Source organism: Protopterus annectens, chromosome 4.part1 (genome assembly GCF_019279795.1).
Source record: "Protopterus annectens isolate FY-2018-M chromosome 4.part1, PAN1.0, whole genome shotgun sequence".
NCBI lineage: Eukaryota > Metazoa > Chordata > Ceratodontiformes > Protopteridae > Protopterus > Protopterus annectens.
The window spans coordinates 70,118,889-70,140,809 of NC_056734.1; the positions used below are offsets into that span (position 1 = coordinate 70,118,889).

General features: G+C 44.6%; 1 protein-coding gene across 2 annotated transcripts in view; it reads right to left on the reverse strand.

Annotated features, from left to right (window-relative positions):
- The window catches only part of ZBBX (zinc finger B-box domain containing), a 2,136,907-nt gene that overhangs the window by 959,303 nt on the left and 1,155,683 nt on the right, over positions 1-21,921 (reverse strand). The window lies entirely within an intron of this gene.

Below are 21,921 nucleotides of genomic sequence, written 5' to 3' on the forward strand. Positions count from 1 at the left end.
GGTGTAAGAACAAATGGCGAGATTGAACACTCTCACATATAGAAGTTATGTCCTTACCATAACGTTCCATGTGGAGTGTTCATCTCGCCTTTGTTCTTACATTCCCACCCTCCCACCCTCAGGAAGAACATCCAGTTTAGGTGTCTGGTTTGGTTCTCCTGCTTCTGCCTTATGCAGTTGTTGCGGTTATATTTTTCAACTATGTTTGTTCTTGTTGGCATGAATGTGTTATATTCTCTCTGTTGGCTTCTGGTTTGCTTGCAAACTAGATCTGAGGTAAAGGCAGAGGGGGATTGTGGGAGTTAGGTTGGTCTCGAGCTTCTTCTCGATGCAGAGCTTTGCCAAGCGGCCGACACGGAGCCGAGGATCGGCACCGAACCCAGGTGTAAGAACAAAGGCGAGATGAACACTCCACATGGAACGTTATGGTAAGGACATAACTTCTATTTATTACCCTTGGTTGCAACTGAACAGCAAGCTATGTAAGCTCACCAACTACAAACATGTGAATGAAAGTGGAAGCCTTGACAAAGCGGTGAAACTCACGAATGCGAAGTCATTACATCATATGACTCTTTTGCAATTTGTATATGATAAAAGGGTTAAGGGACATTTCTCCCACTGTAATTGTACATATTATTACACACAGAGCTATCTGTGATATATAGCAGTAAGTAGCCTGTTTTTTTGCTTATTTATAGTAGTTACTGTTTATTCTAGATATTTATAGCAATTTTATTGTATACTGCATACTTGTACTGTATTTCATAGCTACTGGCTCACTGCAGGATTTCTGCTGTGATAAACATTTCTGTAGTGTTTTCTGCCTAAAATAGTTAAGGTTGTAGCTGTAATATTCTCCATATTCCTGACTGTGTTTGTGATAAACATTTTTGTAGTGTGCTCTGCCTAAAATAGTTTAGGTAGTAGCTGTAACATTCTCCATATTTCTGATTGTGTTGTGGGCCTAGTTGTTTGTTAAAGGCCGCTTTCTGAGCTCATTGTCCAGGCCATCTTAGTTAGCAAAGACCATTCCCCACTTCAGTGAGAGTTTAGTGTTTATGGTCATTGTCTAATTGGGTTACCAGGTCTACGGCTTGGAGAAGGCACCTCATTGGTTCTTTTGAGCTTTTTTTAAAGTTGTTTCAGGTTTCAACTTTCTGTTAAGAAGTTTACTTGAGTGTTTCAGCCATTACACACAGAGCTATCAGAGGAGGAGCACCTGTTCTGTGATATACAGCAATAAGTAGGCCTGTTTTTTTTTTTTTTTTTTTACTTATTTGTAGTAGTTATTGCTTATTCTAGATATTTAAAGCAATGTTATTGTATACTGCATACTTGTACTGTATTTCATAGCTATTGGCTCACTGCTGGTTTTCTGCTGAGATAAAAATTTCTGTAGTGTTTTTTGCCTAAAATAGCTTCCCACCGCATCTTGTCTTTATATCTGCTGGCCTTGCAGTTGCCCGCCCCTACTCTAAATTTGATCTTGGACACTTCTCCCAGTCTAGTGTCATTAGCTCATGGGTTACCACCTGTCCCACTTTCCGAGGGACAGTCCCCCTTTGGGCAGTTGTGTCCTGCCAAAAAATTGTAAAAATAGCAAATGTCCTGAGATTTTAGGACACAATTATTTCCTATATTTTATGTAATAGTTGCATAAAACAGTTATTTTGTATCTGAAACATACAAATGTTATAAGAAACAGAATGTTGTTTTTCTTTCAGCTTTTCCCGGTTAGGGGTCGCCACAGCGGAACTCCGGTCTGCTAATGATTGGCAGTCATTTTTTTATGGTGTTGAGGTGCCAGCCCGACGCCCAACCTTGAACGAAGGCATCCCATTCACGCATATCTTGCAAACGCCACTCGATCGCAGGGAGGACATGCAGACTCCACACAGAAGGTGCTCCAGCTGAGACTCAAACGGGAGAACCTCTTGCTGTGAGGCGACAATGCTACCGCTGCATCACCGCGGCTTGTTATAAGAAACAGAATAAGCAACTAAAATGCTACAAGAATACGCTTTTATTTAGGCAAAAAAGTGAAGTTATGTCCTTTGTACTGGCCGTGGGTATGCTTCGGCCTGCAAAAAATGTCCCACTTTGGGCATTTGAAAAGGTGGAAACTCTACTCATTCTACCTAATACAGAGAGAACATCTGGGAAGGCCAACCCACTTAGTTTCTTTCCTTCTGTTCCTCCCTTCTCCCTTTCTTAAAAAAAAAAAAAAAAAAAAAAAAAAAAATTGCCTGAATCTCCTTGTGTTCTGACTGTGCTTCTCAAACATTTTGGAAATATAGAGTATATTTTAGTGAATTTATTAAAACTATTTGCCTTAATATTGCTGCAATTCAAGTGCACTAGGCTGCACTGCATCTGAATTGTTCTAGTGTGTTTTAGCTGCTTTTCTGTATATATAGACTTTTCTGTATATGTAGACTAGCTAGTTATTCTACTGTATTACTGCCTCAAAAATCATTTTTCAGTTGTGCACTTGCCTTGTTTCATTTAAAAAGTTTTAAATTGCTAAGTTTTTAGTTTTTTAATTGCATTTACTGTTTAGGGCTACACACTCAAAGTGTGTCAGCCTTTTCTGTGTTTATTTACTGTATTATTGCATTGTTTAGCCTTAGTGTTTCCCGCCTTTCCTAGCTAGTATAGTCCAGATCCCAAGCTTTGCTGGTTTCAGGACTTATATTTTCTGTGTTCACAGCTATCCAGACCTTGCTGTGGTACAGGGAAGTCCTACTGCTTACCGGTGGGAGTGGTGAGCATTGTACTGCCTATCTAACACTAGAAGAGTGGTTTCCAGCTCTGAAGTTGTAATTTTATTAGCCATTTTGGGCTGATTTCTATCCCTTTCAACTTTCTGGCTTAAAAACGCATGTGCTTGCACGTTTTTCGCATTGTGAAGCACTGCGGGGCTACGATTAAACTATTCTAGGTGCCAGAAAGTCTGCTATTCAAATTTTCCCTTAGAACTAGCTGGTTTCTCATTAGCAGCACTAAAATCTGAACCCCTGTGACTAGCACTTGCTCTAGAACCAACTGGAAAGCACTAGGAAGCCTTAAACTGATACAAAGTTTTTAACTTTTTAATAAGGAGAAATTAATCTTAGGCACTAAACAGCCTATAATTGCAAAGTACCTTGCAAAGGTAAGGGAAAACCACACTTGTACTTTACAAAAAAGTACCTAAACGGGCATGTCCAAGGGTCAGCTTCCGGTGATTTCTCCTATCCACCTGGTGAATCTGGGCATACTGAGGCAATGCAGCAACTGCCTCATGTACACAGAAAACCCTCTACTCCTACCACCCAACACTACAACATGTGAGATGTGCACTTGCATAGCCAAACTGGAAGCAAAGCTCTCTCCAGCCAAGACTGTGCTTGACAGTCAAGAGGAGAAGATTAACACCTGCACTACAATTTAAGCAATACATATTCCTTCAAAAGCCACACCATCAACACTCACACATAGCAACACTAAACCCATATATGTGGAGGTCCTTAACATTAACTTGCCCAAGCAACAAGGACCTCCGAAGCTGAAACACAAACAAACACCAGTCACAACCAAAGTGACACATAGCTCACAACACCAGTGTGCCACCCAATAAGGCAAGACAACATACCCAACACTTTAGTCATAGGTGACTCTATAGTCTGGCACACTGATGTCCCACTCACCAGGCTGATCAAGGAGAAAATTACAGTCAGCTGCCTGTTGGGTGCCAGGATCCGCCACATAACACGGCACTCAATTCACTCCACAACAAGTACAAATATGACTGTCATTTTCCATGTTGAATGACTTAAGACGTACCTCCCTGGACTACATGAAGAGAGACATGGAAGAGCTCTCGGATCATGTGGCCTAAGCAGGTATGACCCTAGCCCTGAGTAGCATCCTGCCTTCGCCCAGAATGATGCCACAGTATAAGGACAAAATGATTGACTTCAACAACTGGCTAAGCTTCTGGTGTCATTCAAAAGGGATAAAGTATCTGTCTGCCTGGGACAACATGATCAACAAACCACAATGCTTTGCCAGAGATGGTCTGCACCTGTCACCCCTGAGATTCAGGTTACTGGTTAAAGCTCTTGCCACCCCTATAGTGCCTTTTTTAGGCAAGATTCAAAGGACAAAACCACCACCATAACAGATACAAGCATGCAAAATCTGAAGGTAATGCTACTCAATGCTAGAAGTCTAAATCTCAAAATGCACTCTGTCGAGGCACTCCTAAAAATGGAGAACATCGATATCTGTGCAGTAACTGAGACCTGGTTCAAGGCTCCAGAGAGCACCCCTGCAATACCAGGCTACAACTCTTACCACACTTTTCGACCACCAAACCAAGGCCGAAACAGTAAAAATGGAGGAGTGTCCATATTCATCAAGGATATTCACACCTCCAGACTAGTTGCCCAACACCATGCATGCGGAATTCCCCAGGTGCAACTAACAGTAGGTAAGATTGCAATCCAAATTGTAGCTTGCTACAGATCCACCACCATTCCCCAAGATTCTCACTACACCTTTCTAAACATACTGGAAAATATTAAGATACAACCAAACATCCTAATACTGGTTGATTTCAACTACCTTGCCATTAACTGGGAAAACTACTCGGGTACCAACACCTTTTCCCAATGGTTTTTGGAATTCATAAATTCCAACATCCTGGATCAACTAATCCATTGTCTCACCAGGAGATTCAATATCCTAGGCCTGGTCATTACCAACATGGGAGATAGATGCTCCACACCAGTGGTCACCCCCTCATTGGTCAGGTCTGACCATAAGCAAATAACCCTTGACATCCACATCCCACCCCCATCCCCACCCAGTAAGGAAACCTCCGTAAAAAACTTCTCCCATCTTCATGCTACTCAAGTCAGAAGTGACAACCTTCATGACACCCATGCAGACGGGAGCTGAAAATCTGACTGCTGAATCCTACACTAAGGCACTGTACGAGAACATCCACTCATGCATGAATCGTGCCATCCCAAATAGAACCAAGATGCTCGCCTCCAAAAAAAGGAAGCCAATCTGGTGGTCTCCTGCCATAAACAAACTATATAACAAAAGGAAGAAACTGTTGCAGAAAAGAGGAAAATCCCAGGATGCAAAAAACTCCCTTACCAGCCTCAGTAAGAAGCTGAGATCCCTCATAAAATCCTCCAAAGCTAGTTACGAAAATAAAATTGCCAAAGATTCCAAAGACAACCACAAGGCATTCTATAGTTATGTCAAGAATCTAAATGACAATGCTCAGATATGCTCTGAGCTACAACAGAATGGCATTAAATATACTGATCCCAAGGATATTGCCAATATCCTGGCAGATCGATTTAGTGCCAACTTCACCCCCCTCTCACCCCCTAAAGGGCCCATCTCAATACCAAAAGATTGCCAAATTCCGGTAATCATGGCCACACAGGTAGAAACCGCACTCTCCAAAGCTAAGAATACAGCATCCATAGGACCAGTTAACATCCTGGCCTGTGTACTACATGAACTACAAAATTAAATGGTACCTCACCAAGTGTCATGTTTAATTATAGCCTCATCTCAGGCTTCTTGCCCACTGAGTGGCGCACAGCTACAGTTATCCCACTCCACAAGGGGGAATCCACCTTGGATGCCAGGAACTACTGTCCCATCAGTCTGACGAGCCTGATCTGGAACGCATTATCATGGAACTTATAAACAAAGACACTGGCAAACTTCAAACACTGGACCCCACCCAGTTTGGGTTCGTGAAGGGCCAATCTTGTCTCCTGAACCTGACTGACTTCTTCGAATCAGTCTCCTGAGCTGTGGATGAGGGTAAGGCAGTCCACACAGCCTATCTGGACCTCGCCAAGGCCTTCGACACCATCCCCCACTCTGAAATCATAGACAAACTTATTAAGGTGGGCATAAATCCCTATGTCACTCGATGGGTTGTAATCTGGCTTACTGACAGAACCCAGACTGTAAAAGTAGCTGACTCCAAATCCAGCTCCAGGCAAGTGACAAGTGGAGTACCTCAGGGTTCAGTCCTGGGACTGTTCTTGTTTGGCATCTACTTCTCTGAAGTACAGGCCAACACTAAGGGACTCTGGCTAACAAAGTTCACAGATGACTGTAAACCGGGAGCCATTATTGAACCTCCAAATGATGTGGATATTCTGCAAAAGGGCCTTACAGAAACAGATGCTTGATGCCAGAGCCATGGGCTCAAGCTTAATGCCAAAAAATGTATAGTTATCCCCTTTGGGAAAAACCATGTACTCATGAATTACCACATAGGTTGCAGTAGACTAAACACTGAAAGTGTGATGAGAGACTTAGGGACACAGGTGGACAGTGCTTTCACTTCGATAACCACATTGCCACAACAGTCAGGAAATCCTTCTATGTGACACACCTCATCACTAAGGGCTTTTCATCCAGAAAAAAGGAGGTCATTGTCCCACTGTACTCATCCTTCATTAGACCCGTTATAGAGTACAACACCCCATTTGGTATGTACCTCACAAGACATCTGCAACAGCTGGAAAGGCCGAAGAAATACCTCCCTAAAAGAATCACAGGCCTAAAGCAGATGCCCTATGCTGACCATCTAAAAAAACTCCAGCTATACTCTGTGGCATATCGTCTACTCAGAGGCGATCTCTGCTTAACATACAAGGCCATGTCAAACCCTGAGCTGTTGGACATGCTCCACTTAAAGAAATCCCAATCCCTCAGAGCCACACGCCCCAGGGATCTAAACCTTATCACAATGAACAAAACATGCTGGAGGGATAGGTTCCTGACACAGAGACTCCCCATACTCTGGAATAAACTGCCCATACATGTCAAGCAGAGTGCCTCTTTGGCCTTCGTCAAAAGGAACCTTGACGATTGGAAGGGAGATAGGAAATTCACCCCAGGGATCACATCAGTTGCCCTGCTAGACAGAGGTCCAGGGAAATAAACATTGTGGGAAGAAATATCCAGAGAATTGTTATGGCTAGGCTTGTACAGGCCCTAGGGCCGATAGCCTAGTACCAACCTATGAACTTATGGATGTGACTCATGCATAACAGCATTAGGATAGGCAATGCTTACAGCTAGCCAATGTGGGTTTTGAACACCCAACTATGTGATGACAAAAGCTACATGATATTGGAAAAAATAAATGTGCCACAGTTCCACTGTGCTACAAAATTATAAGATATTTTAATCTTTGAAGAAGTGACATAATTTTCTTGCTGCAAGGGAGATGTGCACCTGTTATTCCTTTAAAACAGTGTTGCCATATGTGTGTTTCTCACATTTTCTGCTGCTAAGTATACCCAGATGCAAGAGATGCATAATAAAGTTATCGCTATGATGAGAGAATGGCAATCAGGCTCAATGTGTGGATAATCAAGGATTCAAACACATGTCTTACTAAGGCACAGACATACAGAATACAGTGTCCTCACACCACAGGAAAAACCTCAGTAGTTCTCATGGGAAAAGACAAATGTCGCCCCATGGCATCATTGTTATCAAAGAAAGCATTTCTGTGCAAAAAAGGAGCATAAATCGTTGCAATTGTAATCCCCATCCATACATGAACACAGCAGATAGCTAGCTGACAACACTATTACCTACGTGCATATTCACAGACATAGTGACACAAGTGAATCTAAGGAGAAATAACTGGATTTGAACAGACTACTTAAGATCACAAGGTATAATGCTTAAAACACATGTGCCACACAAGCTATACCTTTACAGCTGTGATACCAAACATCTGAATGGATGACATAATCATTCTTTCATACATTGTTGTTCTTCTAAAAATGTATGAAGGCAGCTGAAGTGCACAACAACACTACACATTCTACATACGCTGCATGCATTACAAACCTTCTCTACACAGCAAGACAGACAAACATCCATGGGCAGTAGTCGATCATTGCAGGATTCAAACCTCCTCCCTCTGTACTTATGTAGTCTAGAGCACAGTATCAACAGCCAGTTTTACAGGGCAACTCATACGACCACTTAGATATGGTTCTTTTTTGATAGCATGAAGTAAGTATTGTGTTTCCAAAACTCTTTATTGCCTGGGTATAATATAAATCTATAGGGTAATTCTCTGCCACACACAACATGTTGCTTAAGTGGAATTTTACATAAGGGGTGTTGTCAGGAACACAACTGTACATGACAGTAGATACCCTGACATTATTTACCCAATGTTGGATACAAACCCCCTACCAATTTATACAATCTCTACAACACAGACTTAGCTTCAAGTGCCGCAGAGGAACTGAGAGTTGTGCAATATTTTGACCTGCTGATCTCAGAGGAATGGAGAAAAAATGTTTGTGATAAAAGTGGATATGGGGATTGGACAGTCCTCTCCCATGTTAAAATCTAGGGCTGAGTGGAAGTCAACATAGCTTGACTTTTCAGGAAGAGACATGTAACTGACATTAACACCACATATACAAGTTCTCCACTGTGAGACTTGACCCTCTTACCTAACTAGTTATCGAGAACACAATATTACACACAAGCACCAAAGGACAAGTTTGACTCTTACAGGGAGAGAAGGCACTTTTGTCAGGATGCCCCATCGCTGTGCTGCAGATATGAAGTCTGTGCTAAAAGTGGGATTATCAGAAGAGGGAGCTGTGTCCAAAGTTAGTTTTCTTCTGATTGGAAGTGGATACAGCACATCTGTTGTTGAAGGGTTACTTCCATAACACTAGGACCATCTATACAACCAAGATTTGAACCACCTACCTAACCAGTTACACAATCTAGAGAACACAATTAGCTGCAAGCACCACAAGAGAAGTCTGATTCTTATGGGAACAGAGTGCACTTTTGACAGGATGACCTCATCAGTGTGTTCCAAAGATGATGTCTGCAGTAAAACTGGAATAAGGGGATGGAGGAATACTTGCACAGGTTAAATTTTTCAACTGAATAGAAGCTGATACTGTTCAGGAAGCTACATGTACTCGACATTGCAGCCACGCACAGATATTCCCAATGGTAAGAACTGAAACCCCTACCTAGATAGTTCCGCAATCTAGAGAGCACAATATTAGCTGCAAGTGTCTGACTCCTAAAAGGACAGACTGCACCTTTGACAGGATGATTTCACCAGTGTATTACAAAGAGGATGGTTATGCAAAAAAAGGGAATACGGTATAAAGAAAGCTATGTGCAAAGTTAAATGTATTCTTCTCAGTAGAAGTGAACATAGCACTTTTGACATTGAAGCATTACTTACCTATCACTACACACACACACACACACACAAAATTTCCCACTGTGGCAACTGAGCCTTCTATCTAGTTGCATAATCTAGGGAGCACAGTACTAGCCGCAAGCACCACATGAGAAATTTCACCCTTAAAGGAAAAAGTGCACTTTTGACAGAATGACCTCATTAGTGTGTCAGAGAGAGGATGTTTTGTGTTAAAAGTGGGATATAGTACAGGGGAGCCATGTGCAAAGTTAAATATATTCAACTCAGTGGAAGTGGACACAGCACACTTGACCACTTGAAAATGGAAGTGTTACCAACCTGTAACTACAACCCCTGACACACACGTACACACCCACCCACACACATACATACACACCCACCCACACACATACATACACACCCACCCACACACATACATACACACCCACACACACATTTCCCATTGCGAGAACTTGACCTCTTACCTGTCTAGTTACACAATTGAGATAGCGCAGTACTAGCAGCAAGTGCCATAGCAAAAGTATGGATTTAATAATGTGAAAAAGCACATCTGTAATTAGTAAAAAGTCACTCTATGGGACAGGTGGTACTGTGCATCACAGGTTTTGGGACAACTGCATATGCATGGATAGACCAACTTAACAGCACTGCAACTGTCCCATGTAACAACATGCTTCTCTGCCAAGATTTATGTACTGTCCTTCGTGTACAATGCATTACAGTAAGGGACATATGCACCTGTTCCACAGTATGTGATCCCAATAACAATCCAGCTGTAAACTAGTGGATTATCAATCAAGCATTCCTGCCACTTCATTCTGGCATAAATGCACAGCTGCCTTGTCTCATGTTTGCATGTTGTGCATTGACAATACAGACAGACAATTCCTAAGTCGGACAGTGCACTGGAGAATAACACTGATGGATTATGTGTGAATAGGTTGCCCCACATTGTAACACAGTCGCAAGTGTAACCGTTGGAGTGCAGACCAACATTAACACACTGACTTAATTGAGTTAACATCACTTTGAAACTCAGATAACGTTATCAAAATACAATAGAGATATATACAGATGTTCTGCAACATAAAGAATTATTTGTTGTAATTTTTTTACTGTCTGCCTGTAGCACAGCACTGCTGTTGGCGAAGTGTTAGCAAATGGGTAATCACATCTTGAGGTGCTGAACTTAGAATGGAAATTAACAGTAATCTACAGTGCTGTGTGCTGACTTTCACTCAAAGCAGCATTATACACATACAATCATGAGTGAATCTGATGGAATACAAAACAGATACGTTGTATGGTCATATTTCAGGTGTCATGATTTAATCAGTTATGACAGTTGCAGTTAGTTAAGCCCTCTATGTAAGCTGCAGGTGCATCATCAAACATATGATAGACCAAGCATGTTATTACTGGCGGAATTATGGCTTATGGAAACAGATGCGACTCAAAGAGGTTTACTGGATGATACAGAAGTGGTGGTAAGAAGTGGACAGTTGGTGACAGGAATACACAATGCAGACATAACACATTAGTTCATGTTTCTTTAAGGCACACATTTATGTTGTGTTACTGTTTGCTTTATCAGCATAATTATTCATGCAAGATCTGTACAAGACATGCTTCACAAAGGACTGCAAGCATATTTGTATAGTAGCAAGATAATGGTGTGTTAAGAAAAGGGGTAGTCAACATTTATACCCAAAAGAGTCACACAAAATATTCAAAAACAGTTTGGCATACATCTGGATTTGAACCTTGAGAGAAATACAAATAAAATCTATAGACTTGAGTATTATCTACACAGACTAAATAGGAACTCCTACTTCATAAAGTCCCCATCTGACAAAAGACTGCAGAAAAAAGCAATGTATGTATTACTCTTCATCACCCTCATCACAACTTTAAGCTGCATGTTCAAGTCTTCAGCTTTTTGAATAGCAGATTAACCTGACTAAACATAGCTATGCACAGTAGCGTGAAAGGTACCAAAATAATGTGGCAGAAGGCAAAACTCAAGATTTTGCCATAAGCTGTTTACTTCCATTTAGTGAAGCACAAAGGAAACTTGGTTAGCAAAACTGGTACCACTACAAATACAAGAACAGAAAGAGAAAATATACCAGAACCATAAAAAGCAATACACATATCACTGTTTACTTGCATTGTGCAAATGCAAAGGAGGAAAAATAATGAGACAGAATGGAGAAACAACAGACAAGGTGAGGAGGCGGCAGACACCAAGTAGCTTATGACAGAATAAGAATAATATTAGCTCATAACAATATGTAGGCAACAGCTACACATACTAAAAATACTAAAATAGTAACACTTAGCTAATGCCTGGATTAGACACCTCGAAAGTATGTAAAAATCTGTATATAGATCTTCACATGCTTTAAATAACACAAATAATGAACAGTGAAAGCCTACTGAAGAAGAAGGGGCAAAGAGAGAGAGACAGAGACAGAAAGAGAGAGGAACAGCAACATTAATTTTTATGGGATATGTAGGACCATCTGTATGGTGTGTTGCTCTTACTTATTTCCTCATTAAGTTCTCATGCTCTTTAGAATAAACTGTTTGCTATAGGGAGCAAAAAGGGGTAGGAGAGAGCAAACAACATTAAAACATAAGCAGGATAAGGGTGGCTTACTAAGTCTCCCTGTTGGGGCTGAAATGTTTTTGCTAATTATGTTTTACTGCACTATTCAAATGCTATGTTAATGAAATTTTGTAAACGGAGAAAAATACAGATGTTTGCAGTTAACTATATGATAGGATGGGTCTACCTGATAATGCCGAAAGTCCACAACGCCGACAATGAGAACACCGACACTGGAGGATCGACAACGGAGATAATCGACAGCTGGAAATCCTGACGCTAAGAACACCGACATGTTAAGGTAAGTGTGCGATAGTGATGGACTGTAGGGTTAGGGGCGGATTAAGTGAGTTAGGGTTAGGGTGCGGGTCAGGTGAGTGTGCGATAATGACAGACTGTACGGTTAGGGGCAGGTTAAGTGACTTAGCGTTAGGGTGCGGGTTAGGTGAAGTGTGCGATAGTGGCGGACCTTAGGGTTAGGGTTTGGGTTAAGGTTAGTGCATAGATAGTTGTGTATGTAAGGTTTAGTGTAGGTTTGTAAGGTTTTTGGTGTGCTTGTGTTGTGTGTGTGCTTTTTGGACAGGGGATTTGTTTTGTTTGTTGATTGTCGGGATTGTGGTTTGTCGGGCATATGAAGTTTCGTGTTTTTGAACTTTCGGTTTTGTGGTGTTGGTGATTTCATTGTCGGTGTTTTAGCATGTTGGTGTTATCAGGTAGACCCGATAGGATATAAACTATCATAAAATAATTTGCTCTACAGCTGTAATTGAGCACACAACAGTATGCATTAACATCAAACTACAGACGGGAATAATCTCAACACACCACATAAGAACTGTAACTGTAATTGTTTCATAGTAGAGCTGTTATTTTTTCTGTACTTTGTATTCCCACAGTGTAGTGGATTTAAGGACAGTTGCACTGTGTATGAAATTAAAATCTTCAACTTTTGCCATCGGAAGTTGAATGGCATTCACCACCACTCAGCATTGCTGTGAGATGCCTGCTAAGGACAAAAGGTGAAGCCTTTTCCACGAGTCATTCTAGCCATGTGTGTTATGTGCGATTCTATTTTTTGACCAGGTTAAACATGTGAAAAAAGGGTTATTAAGACAGAGGAGAAAGCAAGGTGGCAAGCAGAGGGTAGAACGGAGGGAAAAAGAAAACAGGAATTTGCATGAAGGTGCCAGGACAGCACAACAGTTATCCATTTGTTCACAACATAAATGTAGAAATGTACAAAGAATTTCATGTCTTTAGAGAATCACAATTCCAGGGAAAGGTGACAACACAAAAATGCTATACTCAACTGGACCAAATCAAGTGTGTCAAGATGACACATATGTAAAGTGGAGAGCTATGTATGTGGTGTATTTTTTTCTGGGACATGTGCCCATTCTTTTTTTGGAAACAGAGAGAGAGAGAGGAATGCTTGGGAAGGTGCTTAGGAATGAGCGGGGTCAGGTAGGTAGTGTAGGTTAGGAAGCAGGCACAGACTTACAGGACATATGAGACAGACAGGGATTGTGGAGACAAAAGGTTGGGGATCTCAAGGTGTATCCACATCCAGATTGACAACAGTGAAAATCAAGTCCTCATCCTCATAACTGTCATCACTGGCTCTTGTGTTATCTGCCCAGGTCACTGCTCAATGTGGCATAGTTTTGGCAATATGATGCAGGACCATTTCAACCATACCAATTCAGTCACTAATGCCACTCTCCATCATACCCCACCAGCCCTGTCAGCTCCTATCAGGTGACCAAAAAACACATCCTCCACTACTGCTGTTGGAGGGTGCCACTGCACCAGCAGCCAGGTCTAAACTACCTGACACAGATGGAGCAGGTAAGGCAGGATTTGTGGATGCAACGCTGACAGGTTGTGACCCAGACGTGCCAAAGCTGACAGGTTGTGACCCAGATATATTGGGCATCTCTGCTGCCTGTGGTGGTGCCACCATAGTCACCTGTGGAGATATGGCAGGCCAAACCTAGGTGGTCTGTCTACCTCCTTGTGCTGACAGTCATTTTGTTTTCAGAATGCATTAAAAAAAAAAAAGGAGAGATACGGTGCAGGGAGACTAAAAAGAGATAATTAGATCAATGGCATGTCACAATTCTTAATTATTTCAATAAATAAAACAATATAAGAAATCTATAAGTACACTTGGCCACATCCAGATATAATGGGAAGGCATGAATGTATCATAAAATCAATCACAATGGTATGAAATGGTTAACAGAATGATGCATTCCAGTGTGTTAAATCAGATATCCGATAATATAAAAAACTGTATTTGCAAATATTGAATTGCAGTATTGAAGTTAAAATTTCTTATAAATATCCTGTAAAAATGGCATATCTGTTTGTGAGTATTGAACCCACACACAATTAATCTGATGTACTCTTGCCTAATGCAATAACCAAGAGCTATTGGAGCAGGCATGTGGGCTTGATACTAAAGTTAAGGTACGCCAGCTCAAGATGACAGTGATGGACTGAGAGTACTTATGTGCCTTACATTCAGACCTGATGCATAACTACCACATGTCTCCCTGAGATGCCTCATGGTTTTCTGCAATCTCTTCTGCAGCTGTACAGTAGAAAAAATAAAAAATATATGTGTGTGTGAAAGCATAATGAATAACTGTGTTGGCTAGCTAATTAATGTCATATCATACAGAAGTTATGAGTCAGTATAACTACACAACTGAGGGGTATTTGCAGCCTTTAAATTCATCCTCTCATCGGCTAAGGTGGTCCCTCTTGTGCCTTTTCACATCACAGTAGTGGTGATTGCATTACTCCACAGTGTATGGGATGCTAGTTACAGTGGAGACAGCTTTGGTTATGCAGAGTCCCTGCATAATCCCCTTGCAGTAATCTCTGGCTGTAGCACTTCATGAACAGTACCACAAAAATCCCTGGGTCCTCAATACCCCACCTTTGTCCTCTATATGGAACACCATCTCTACAATTATCAACCATGTCTATAGCAGTGAAGTTAAAATTATGGGTCTGAATTGGCACATCTTGCATGTAAACAGCTTGTGCCCAAAGATGCACAGCCTTGAAAGCTGCATTTGCACAAGTGGAAGCACAGCAAAGGCTTGCCAGACACATTAACAATGAGTACATCAAGAAGTAGAGAGGGTGTTAAAAATAGCAGTGACATTTTGGCCATGTGTGATGCTCACACTACTGAGACATGTTCCAATCTTAAACCCAGATATGCTTTAGATTTTTGGTAACAATCATGGCAGTTTGGAGATAAAATGGTATGACTTAACACACAGTCTTTTTGTGAGTCTCACAAACACGCACACACATACATAAATCTATCTATATACATATTTTTGTTTGTGAGATATTAAAGTGATAGAGCAGCTTTCTGTTTTACCTGGTCCATTTTGTTTTCTGGTTTAAGAAATCTGCTTAACCTGGTGTTTTTGCTCTATGTGACAGATAGACACTTAAATCAACTAGACTGCACATTTCACGTGCTTTTTTCATTGGTTAATGCTGATAAGACCCAGTCTGTAATAACTATCAGCACTGTTGGTGCTTCCCTGCTGGGTGAGGAAAGTAAACCTATATTTTTTTTTTTGTCTGAGTTCCTTATACTGAGAGAATTGCTTTGTTTTACCTACTTCTTTTTGTTTTCTGTTTTAAGAAATCTGGATGGCCTGGTGTTTCTGCTCTGTGGCAGGCAGACACAAATTATCCAGGCTGCATACTTCACATGTTTTTTTCCATTGGTTAATTTGTTTCTTTTGGCTTTTAATTAGGTCATTGAACCACACGTACCAGTATGACTCTGTCACAATCCATGTCGGTGTTAATGACCTGAGACATACCTCCCTTGACTATATGAAGCGAGACATGATCGAGCTCATTGATTGCGTGTCTCAGGCAGGTATGAGCCTAGCAATGAGCAGTACACTACCTTCTCCATGGATGATGCCACATTAACAACAGAAAATGATTGATTTTAATAGCAGGTTTAGCTTCTGGTGTCAGTCCAGGGGGATACAATATTTGATGACCTGGGAGGACATGGTCTGCACTTATCCACTCTAGGCTTTCAGATATGAGCAAAAACCTTTTTCAGCCACATACTAGCTTTCTTTATGCAATGCGAAACTGATAAATCTACAGATTTAACTGAGTCTATGAAAGAATATCTGAAGGTGGTACTACTGAATGCTACAAGTCTTAACAAGAAACTCCATTCCCTGAAAGCCTTCCTCTCCCTGGAGAATGAAGACATCTGTGTAGTAACAAAGGCATGGTTTAAAGTCACAGAGTACCTTAGCAATGCCAGATAATAAGAAGTTATGTACTCACCATAACGTTCCATCTGAGTAGGTGGCTTCATTTGTCTGCAACCTGTGGGTCTTGGATCCGATATCGGATCTGAGCTGGAAACTTGTTTCATAGCTAATGGATCCGAGCTCCTAGCTCCTCCCCTCACCCATAATCCCCTGCCAACCTTCCATGACCTCAGATCAAGTTTGCCCCTCTATAGACACTCAAAAAGGGTATTGCAATAAACAACCTACATAGATCCATTCTGAAGGCCAGGGGGAAGGAGGGGGGGGGGTGGTTGCAGACAAATTAAGCCACCTACTCAGATGGAACGTTATGGTGAGTACATAACTTCTTAATCTGAAGTAGGGACTTCATTTGTCAGCAACCTGTGGGACAGAGTCCCCAGCTACCTGAATCTTGGGTGGCCATCATGGAAGGATATTGCGGAGCACCGCAGAGCCAAAGGATCCTCTCCCTCTAGAAATTACGTCCAGTTTGTAGTGGTTAATAAAGGTATGAGATGAGGCCCAAGTGGCTGCCGAACAAATATCATCCAACGGAACCCTAGATTTGAAGGCAGCAGACGTAGAGATGGAACGAGTGGAATGTGTGCAAACTCCTCCAGGTGCGGGTCTCCCAGAACCTTGGTACGCTAAAAGAATACATTGGGAAATCCAGAGTGACAAGGTGATGTTTGAGACTGCTTTCCCCAAATTGAATTTGGCAAAGGAAATGAACAGCTGGTGGGATTGCCTGTGACCAGCAGTCCTATGAGTATAAAAACGTAGCTGCCTATGAACATCTAATGAGTGCAGCTTGTACTCTCCTTTATTCTGATATTTAGGAAAGAAGACCGGTAGATTTATGGATTGATTTATATTGGTTTCTGATGCTATTTTTGGAAGGAAGGAGGGATTGGTCCTGGGGTACACTCTGTCCGGATGAAAAATTAAATACGGAGGCTTCACAGAAAGGGCTTGAAGTTCCGAAACTCTTTTCACTGAAGTAATGGCTACAAGGAATGCTGTTTTCCAGGACAAGTATTTGAGATCCACTGAAGCGGCAGGTTCAAATGGGGGAGCAGTTAGGGCTTGAAGAACCAGTGAAAGATCCCAAGGGGGTACAGCTTCTTTGATAGGGGGTCTGAGCAGAAAAGTACCCTTGAGAAAAGTTTTACACAATTTGGCCGACATCAAGGGCCCTGTGTCATGTCCCACATGGTAATGGGAGATGGCCGCCAATTGTACTTTGACGGTTGAGCAGCTAGCGCCTTCCTGAAAGAGTCTGGTTAGGAAATCTAGTATTGATGGAAGAGGGGCCGTAAAGGGATCTAGATTATGATGCTCCGCCCAGACGGAAAAACATTTCCATTTACTGCGGTATACTTTCCTGGTGGAAGGATTATGAGCTGCCACAAGGATGGCTTTGATTGGTGAAGAGATACCGGGAGTCCTAACTATGAGTGGAACTGGAGCAACCAAGCTGTCAGCTTCAGACTGTCCAGATTTGGGTTCGACAAGCCCGACGGATGGGAGATTAGATCCGGACTGGGATCAAGAATCCACGGGGGATTCACTAGGTGAGACCACAGGTAAGGAAACCAAGTTTGCCGGGGCCAGAATGGGGCAATGAGGATCATCCTGCTCCCCAACCGCGAGGCTTTCTGTAAGAGCTGTAGCATCAGGGGTAGAGGAGGATAGGCATAAAGTAGACCGGGTGGCCAAGCATGCACCAGAGCGTCTCTTGGGGTTTCCCCTGGAGGGAGAATCAGAGCGAAGAAATTGTCGCATTTGGTGTTTGAGGGAGAGGCAAAGGGATCGCAGCAGGGGTGCCCCCATATTGCGAATATCTGCTTCGCTACTAGTGGGTTGAGAGACCACTCGTAAGGGGAAAGAATGGTGAGGCTGAGTTTGTCTGCTAGGATGTTGGCCCGCCCCGGAATGTGCATTGCAATCAGAAAGCAGTTGGTGGAAATCGCCCATTCCCACACTCTCATGGCTTCGTGGCATAGAGGATAGGACCTGGTTCCCCCCTGTTTGTTGATGTACCAGACAACAGACATGTCCGACTGAATTGCAACAGTTCCTATGCGGAGGAGATTCTGAAGTGCTTGCAACACGTACAGCACTGCTCTCATCTCCAAACCGTTGATATGCAGGGAGGTCTCTGTATCGTTCCACGTGCCTTGGATTGTCCTGCCTGAATAATGCCCCCCCCCACCTGAGGCGGGAGGCATCCGTGGTCACCGTGGCGAGAGGGGGAGGAGTGCAGAAGGGTCAGCCCATATGGAGATCCGAAGCATGAAGTCACCATAACAGGGCCCTCCTGCAAACCTTGCTGATAGCGATGGGGTGATGGAGAGAAAAAAACTGGACCATTGCACTAGAAGGGTCCACTGCAGTACCCTCATGTTCAGGCAGGCGCATGGAAGGAGCGTTATCGCTGCCGCCATGGAGCCCAGCGCCCTCAGGACCAATTTCGCCGGTGGGGCTTCTGACTGGAGGATGGCCAGCACATGAAGTTGCAAATTCCGTAGTCGTTCCGAAGTCAGGAAGGCTCGTAGATCTCTGATGTCTATTCTGGCTCCTATAAATTCTATGACTTGTGTCAGAGCAAGGGAAGATTTGTCCGCATTGATCGTGATGCCTAATTGGGAGGCTAGGCGGAGAAAGTAATCTCTGGCTGAGCAAAGTAGATGCCTTGTTGGGGCGGTCAGGAGCCAGTCGTCCAGGTACGGGAAGACCTGCATTCCCTGGAGTCTCAGGTGGGCCGTTATCACTGCTAACACCTTGGTGAACACTCTGGGGGCTGTGGTGAGGCCAAAGGGAAGGACCCTGAACTGTTAGTGACTGGCTCCCAGCCGGAAGCGGAGAAACCTCCTGGATCGTCTGTCCATTAGAATGTGGTAGTACGCATCCTTGAGGTCTACAGAGCACATCCAATCGTTCTCCTGTAGGAGGGGGAGAATAGATTGAAGAGTGACCATTCGGAATGTTTCCTTGGTTACCACCAGGTTCAAATAGGAAAGGTCTAGAATTTGTCTCAAGTCCCCCGTCTTTTTTGGCACCAGAAAGAACCTGGAGTAGAACCCTAATCCGAGCTGGTCTTGGGGGATGGGCTGGATAGCTCTTTTTCCTAGCAGCTGCTGGATTTCTGTGGCTGCAGCCTCCCTCTGATCGGGTGGTACATCGGGGAGGTTCCTGATTTTGGGGACATGAAGTATTGGTATTTTGTACCCTCTGGATATAATTCGAAGCACCCAGCAGTCTGACGTGATGGACTCCCATGTCGCTAGGTGCTCCGAGAAGCGCCCCCCGACTGCCTCCAGAGTGGAGCAGTCGGGCAACCCTTCAGGGCTGCTGCGTGGGCCGGTCAGAGAAGGATTCGCTGGACCTAAAGTTCCTGGGAGCCCCTCTGCCCCTGGGGCGGCATCCTAACTGTCCTCCTCTGCCACGGAAGATCTGGTTGTCCAGAGCGGGTTGGGAATGTTGCGATTTCCGGAACCACATCTTCTTCTGACCCTTTTGGTTCTTCGAAAAGGACCGCTGGGGAGCAGAGAAGCGGACTCAGACAGCAGACAACATCTTCCCGTCCTTCTCGCTCTGGACTAGCGCCTCGCAAACCGTTTTGCCAAACAGAGCAGAACCATCGAAAGGGGCATTCGCAAAGGACGCTTTAAAGGGCTCTGCAAAGTCACAATGCCAGAGCCAGGCCTGACATCTCATGACTAGGCCCGCTCCGCTAGCTCTAGCGGCTCCCTCGGTGGCGTGTGACAATAGCCGCATAGAGGTATTCGAGATGGATCTCAGAGTGGCCATTCGGGTGGAGTACAACTGTTTGTCCTCCGCCGACATGGACTCTGGGGGGGAGGCAGCGTATTCTTTGATAAGATCCTGCTGAATCCTGATGACGTGTGCCATATAGTTCAGGGACCTTACCGAAAAGGTCGCTGAACTAAAAACTCGCTTCCCTAAGCGATCCATAGAGTGGGACTCCTTGCTCGGTGGATAGACTGAGGGGCTCTCCTGAGCTAGTTCCCTCTTCGTGGCTGCCGCCGTCAACATGGCATCTACGGGGGGACCCTTGCTCCAGTGGGACCGGTCTGCGGGGGGGGGGCTCAGTATCCTGTCCGGGCATTTAGGGACTGGCTCCACAGTGTCCGGGTCCTTCCACGTCCTGGTGGTAATAAGGTCCACCAGGGGGTCGGCCAGAGGGGACACCCAAGAGGTAGACGGGCCTGCTTTGAATGCCTCCAGAAACATGGACTCGTTGGAGGAAGCCTTGGGGGAAGACCACCCACCTCTGATCCTAAGCATTTCCATGATGTCTCCAAAGGAGACATCCTCAGGGGGTGATCTTGGGGAGCCTTCCCCTTCATCCAAGTTCGTGTCCTCGGTTAAGGACTCAGGGGCGTCCACGTGCCAATTCTTAAACTTGTGCTTGCGAGGCACTTCCTCGGGGGGGGGGGGGCTGTCCGAGGAGGTCTCGCCAGCAACATTCTGTTCCAATGGAACAACCTGGGACATCGAAGCAGGCTGTCCCTGTGGCCGGGTGATGGAAGACTGGCCCAGCAGAGAGGGAGTGCAGGGTGGAGCCGAGACAAGGGCCGGGGGTCCGGATGCTCTCGACAGAGCCCTCTCCACTAGATCGAAGGCAGAGTGGGAACCGCTCTCCCTGGGCTCTGAGAGCCGACTCCCACTCGGATCCAATGAAGGGATCGGAGCCGGCGCCGAGACCGTCGGATCCGAAGGACCAGTGTGGTCCGACCTGGACAGAGCCGAAGGCACACTGAATCCCTCGGATCCGAAGCTCGGCCCACGGCTCCGAGAGGTCGGATCTGACAGACTCGAGGGCAGGGTCAGATCCGAAGTACTAAGTAATGTCGGTGCCGACCCACCCCCGGCTCCGACGCTGCCCGGCTCAAAATGCTCCGAACCCGGGAAGCGGGTCGGAGAAGGAGCAATTGGAGCAAAAAAAGGTGTCGAGCCCCCCCCCCCCAAATGGGGGGGGGAGGCAAGAGCACTCCCATCTGCAGCTGGGCATGGATGAACCTTTGCATCATCCGGTCCAAGTCTGCATCTGACATACTGTAAGTCGATCTCGATGAGGCCACCGAGGCAGGCCTGGAATGCCACCTCGATGGAGATCGGGCCTCCTCCTCCTCGGGTCCCGGGGAGAAACAAGGACATCGGAGCCGAGGAGGAGGAGACCTAGAAGCTGTGGAGGGAGAAGCCCGCTTAGCCGGCGGGGCCGAAGCGGAGGCCTCGGCCCGCCGCTTGTGGTGCTTCACTCTCCTTTTCTCCCTCCTGGCCTCCCTGTCCTCTGGCGCTTTAGCGGGAGTTTGAGTCCTGGCCGAAGGAAGGGGGGCAGGAGTGGCTATCACCACAGGCTGTGGTAGTGCCACGGGAGGAGCGGGGGCTGGAGCCGAGTCCAGGGGCAAAAGTCCCACCAGGACCAGCTTCGACCTCCGCTCTTTCAGTGCCCTGGGGTTGAACGCTGCACAAATGGTACAGCCTGAGGACAGGTGTTCAACCCCAAGGCACCGAACGCACCGAGTGTGGCCATCAGCCGGGGAGAGCTTATGGCCACACTCGGTATATTTTGAAAAAATGGCTTTTGGGGCCTCTGCCATACTGAGGGAAAAAAAGTTCTACACAAGCACACAGCCCCCAAAAAACTAACACAGACACACTCACTAATGACCAGCGAGGGGAGGGAAAAAACTAAGTAAAAGGTA